Here is a 4,702-nt window from a genome sequence, read left to right as displayed (position 1 = left end):
AAAAAAAAAAAAAAAAAAGCCCAGGACCAGATGGTTTCAGCTCAGAATTCTACAAGATTTTCAAAGAAGAACTAATACCAAAATTCCTCAAATTGTTCCATACAATAAAACAGAAGGACCAGTGCCAAACTCTTTCTATGAGGCTACAATTACCCTGACACCCAAACCACAGAAAACATTACTAAGAAAGAGAATTACAGACCAATCTCACTCATGAACATTGATGCAAAAATACTAAATAAAATACTGGCAAATCAAATCCAAGAACACAACAGAACCATCATCCACCATGATGAAGGTGGCTTCACCCCAGAGTTGCAGGGATGGTTCAACATACGAAAATCTCTCAACATAATCCACCATATAAACAAACTGAAAAATAAAAACCACATGATCATCTCATTAGATGCTGAAAATCTTTTGACAAAATACAACATCCCTTCATGATGAAGGTCTTGGAGAGAGCAGGGATACAAGGAACATACCTAAACATAATAAAGGCAATATACAGCAAGACAACAGCAATCAAACTAAATGGGGAGAAACTCCCAGCGATCCCACTGAAATCAGAAACAAGACAAGGTTGTCCACTCTCCATATCTACTGAATATAGTTCTTGAGGTCTGGCTAGAGCAATAAGACACCAAAAGGAGATAAAGGGGATACAAATTGGAAAAGAAGTCAAACTCTCACTGTTTGCTGATGATATGATAGTTTACATAAGCGATCCCAAAAATTCTACCAAGGAACTTCTACAACTCATAAACACTCTCAGTAACGTAGCAGGATACAAGATTACCTCAAAAAAAAATCAGTAGCCCTCCTGTACACAGATGATAAAAGTGCTGGGAAAGAAATCAGAGAAACAACACCCTTCACAATAGCCACAAGTCACATAAAATATCTTGGAGTAACTCTTACCAAACAAGTGGGAGACTTGTATGCCAAGAACTTTAAATCTTTGAAGAAAGAAATGGAAGAAAACACCAGAAAGTGGAAAGATCTCCCATGATCTTGGGTAAGTAGAATTAACATAGTAAAAATGGCAATCTTACCAAAAGCAATCTACAGATTCAAAGCAATGCCCAGCAAAATTCTTCACAGACTTTGAAAGAATGGTTCTCAACTTCATATGGAAAAACAAAAAACCCAGGATAGCCCAAACAATCCTGAACAATAAGAGAACTTCTGGAACAATCCCTGACTTCAAACTCTACTACAGAGCTACATACAGTACCGAAAACAGCCTGGTATTGGCATAAGAACAGATAGGAGGACCAATGGAACCGAATAGACAACTCGGAGATCAATCCACACATCTTCAAATACCTGATTTTTGATAAAGAAGCAAAAAGTATTAAATGGAAAAAAGAAAGCATATTTATTTTACTTATTTATTTATTTATTTATTATGTATACAATATTCTGTCTGTGTGTATGCCTGCAGGCCAGAAGAGGGCACCAGACCCCATTACAGATGGCTGTGAGCCACCATGTGGTTGCTGGGAATTGAACTCAGGACCTTTGGAAGAACAGGCAATGCTCTTAACCTCTGAGCCATCTCTCCAGCCCCAAGAAAGCATATTTAAAAAGTGGTGATGGCATAACTTGATATCAACATGTAGAAGAATGAAAATAGACCCATATCTATCACTATGCACAAAACTCAAGTCCAGATGAATCAAAGACCTCAACATAAAGCCAGCCACACTCTTATAGAAGAGAAAGTGGGAAGTACACTTGAATACATTGGCACAGGAGACCACTTCCTAAATATAACCCCAGCAGCACAGACATTGAGAGAAACAATTAATAAATGGGACCTCCTAAAACTGAAAAGCTTCTTTAAAGCAAAGGACACAGTCAACAAGACAAAATGACAGCCTACAGAATGGGAAAAGATCTTCACTAACCCCACATTGGACAGAGGTCTGATCTCAAAATATACAAAGAACTCAAGAAATTGGTCACCAAAAGAACACATAATCCAATTTAAAAAAAAAAAAAAAAAAAGAGTACAGACCTAAACAGTGAAGTCTCAACAGAGGAATCTAAAATGGCTGAAAGACACTTAAGGAAATGTTCAACATCCTTGGTCATCAGAGAATGCAAATCAAAACAACTCTGAGATTCCATTTTACACCTGTAAGAATGGTCAAGATCAAAAACACTGATGACACTTATGAAGGAAATGTTGTGGGGTAAATGGAACACTTCTGCATTGCTGGTGGGAATGCAAGCTGGTACAGCCCCTTTGGATGTCAGTGTGGCGATTTCTCAGAAAATTAGGAAGCAACCTTCCTCAAGACCCAGTAATACCGTAACCCTTGGGTATATATCCAAAGGATACTCAATCCGTGCCACAAGGACATGTCCTCAACTATGTTCATAGCAGCTTTGTTTGTCATAGCCAGAACCTGGAAACAATCTAAATGTCCCTTGACCAAAGAATGGATAAGGAAAATGTGGTACATTTACACAATGGAGAACTACACAGCGGAAAAAAATAACAACATCTTGAATTTTGCAGGAAAGTGGATGGAGCTAGAAAAAATCATTTTGAGTGAGGTAACCCAGACACAGAAAGACAATTATCGCATGTGCTCACTCATAAGTAGTTTTTAAACATAAAGCAAATAAAATCAGCCCACAAATCACAGTCTCAGAACTTAGACAATAATACGGACACCAAGACAACAAGAGAGACTTACATAGATATAATCTACATGGTAAGTAGAAAGTATAAAAAGACAAGATGTCCTGAGTTGATTGGGAGTATGGGGACCTTGGAGGAGGATTGAAGGGAGAGGGGAGAGGCAGGAAGGGGAGCAGAGAAAAATGTAGAGCTCAATAAATATCAAGTTAAGACAGCGAGACCACCGTTAGCACCGCTAGGCTTCCGCAGCTGCTCTCGCCCCGGCGGCGGTGGCCGTGGCTCCGGCTGTGCTCGGCCCCGTTCGCCTTGGTTCACCGGCGGCCTAGGCAGACGTGTTGTGAAAAGGCGGCGCGGGTGCCCGAAGGATGATTTGGCCCAGGCGGCGGCACCGCTGCTGGTGGCGGCGGCCGCTGGGGCTCCGGCTCTGTAGAGCCGGGCCTGTGGGCGTCCGCCCCGGCCTGCGGCCGGCGGGGATCCCGTGCCGTCCGGGTCCGTGTGAGTCGGTACCGGAGGGCGGTCCCCGGAGGCCTCGGCACCCCGACCTTCCCTACAGACGCGCACTAGAATTTCCCACACAGTGGACGTTCTCGGCCCTCGAACCCACCTCTTCCTCTTCTCCGAGCTCCCCCGACCCCGACAGCCTGGAATCTTCGCGGAGTGGTGGACCCGAGTCGTGGAGTTTAAAAGTTGGGGCCTGAAAGGCAGGAAGGTACGATGGCTTCCTCGTCAGGCAACGATGATGATCTCAGCTCTATAAATAAGATGATCAAAGAGACTCTCCCTAATGTCCGGGTGGTCAACGACGCCCGAGAGCTGGTCGTCAACTGCTGCACTGAATTCATTCACCTTATCTTCGGAATCCAATGAGATTTGCAACAAGTCGGAAAAGAAGACGATTTCCCCAGAGCACGTCACACAAGGACTAGGAAGTTTGGGCTTTGGCTCTTACATCAGTAAGTAAAAGAGGTCTTACAAGAATGCAGGACAGTAGCGCTAAAAAGAAGAAAGGCCAGTTCTCGTTTGGAAAACCTTGGCATTCCTGAGGAAGAGCTATTGAGACAGCACCAGGAATTGTTTGCAAAGGCTAGACAGCAACAAGCAGAATTGGCCCAACAGGAATGGCTTCAAATGCAGCAAGCCGCCCAACAAGCCCAGCTTGCTGCAGCCTCTGCCAGCGCATCCCATCAGGCAGGATCTTCTCAAGATGAAGAAGATGATGGTGATATCTGAAATTCACCATCTCGGCTTCTGTGTCCTCTATGAAAAAAAAAAAAAAAACAGTGGAAGAAATGCTTATCTGTAATTGTGTTTGCATCCTGGTGGACTTACCTACCGTTGGTGTTCTAGAGACGTCTGCTGTCAGGTTTCAACTGCTGTGCTATACATGTAAAACTGTCTCTTTCAACATTGAAAATTTAAGGTTCAACATAACATCAGCTTTGAATTTGTAATGGTGTTTCTGGAATTTATGAGTAGTGTGAACACTTTATTTGTTCTATAAATAATATTACAGAAAATGTCAGGTTTATAAAAATGCAGTGAAATTCACAGATGTCTTAATTTGTATTTGCATTTTCTCTGCCCTTTTAACTGAACTAAAATTGAGAGTTTTATATTGAGATGGGGCATGGTGTGATGCAGAATACGTTGAATCAGGTCGGCGGAAAAAAATCAGTCCTATATAGTATATATAGAAATTTATATAAGTTTATAAATATTAGATTTCTTAATATTCATATTTTGCAGTTTTAGAAAAAGGGAAATATTGTTATGCATTTATCAGATAGATATACTTTCCCAGTATAACAGAAAAAGTAGTAAAAAGGATAGAAATTTTGCTGAATCCTTTACACTGAAATTATTTTAAGGTATTTCATGGATATGCCCATGACGTGTTTGGAAAAAACTAGAAGGAATCGTTTTTTCAAAAAGGTTAAGTACCAAAGGTAGGTAGTTTAGTCTACAAAAATAGGTGAGTCACTGCTGGCTATTCTAATTTGTACTGTAACATTTTATATATATATATATATGTGTGTGTGTATATAT

At 41.2% G+C, this 4,702-nt stretch overlaps 1 protein-coding gene and 1 pseudogene across 11 annotated transcripts in view; one reads left to right on the top strand and one right to left on the bottom strand.

Moving 5' to 3' along the window:
- Positions 1-4,702, bottom strand: part of LOC126491101 (glutathione S-transferase A2) — a 193,948-nt gene that overhangs the window by 158,475 nt on the left and 30,771 nt on the right. For 2 of the 11 annotated variants that reach the window (XM_050126581.1, XM_050126621.1), the window contains exon 1: positions 3,261-3,279. The exons of the other annotated variants lie outside the window; for them this stretch is intronic. The gene's annotated coding sequence lies outside the window, so the exon portion shown is untranslated. Of the gene's footprint in view, positions 1-3,260; positions 3,280-4,702 lie in introns of those variants that run through there. 11 annotated transcript variants of the gene reach the window in all.
- On the top strand, positions 3,371-4,627 carry LOC126491200 (protein Dr1-like; annotated as a pseudogene).

The sequence above is a fragment of the Alexandromys fortis genome, unplaced genomic scaffold (genome assembly GCF_014885135.2).
Source record: "Alexandromys fortis isolate MF-2015 unplaced genomic scaffold, M_Fortis_MF-2015_v1.1 scaffold_22, whole genome shotgun sequence".
NCBI classification, from domain to species: Eukaryota; Metazoa; Chordata; class Mammalia; order Rodentia; family Cricetidae; genus Alexandromys; species Alexandromys fortis.
Note: the sequence above shows the minus strand (reverse complement) of the source record. Positions and strands in the feature narration are given on the sequence as shown.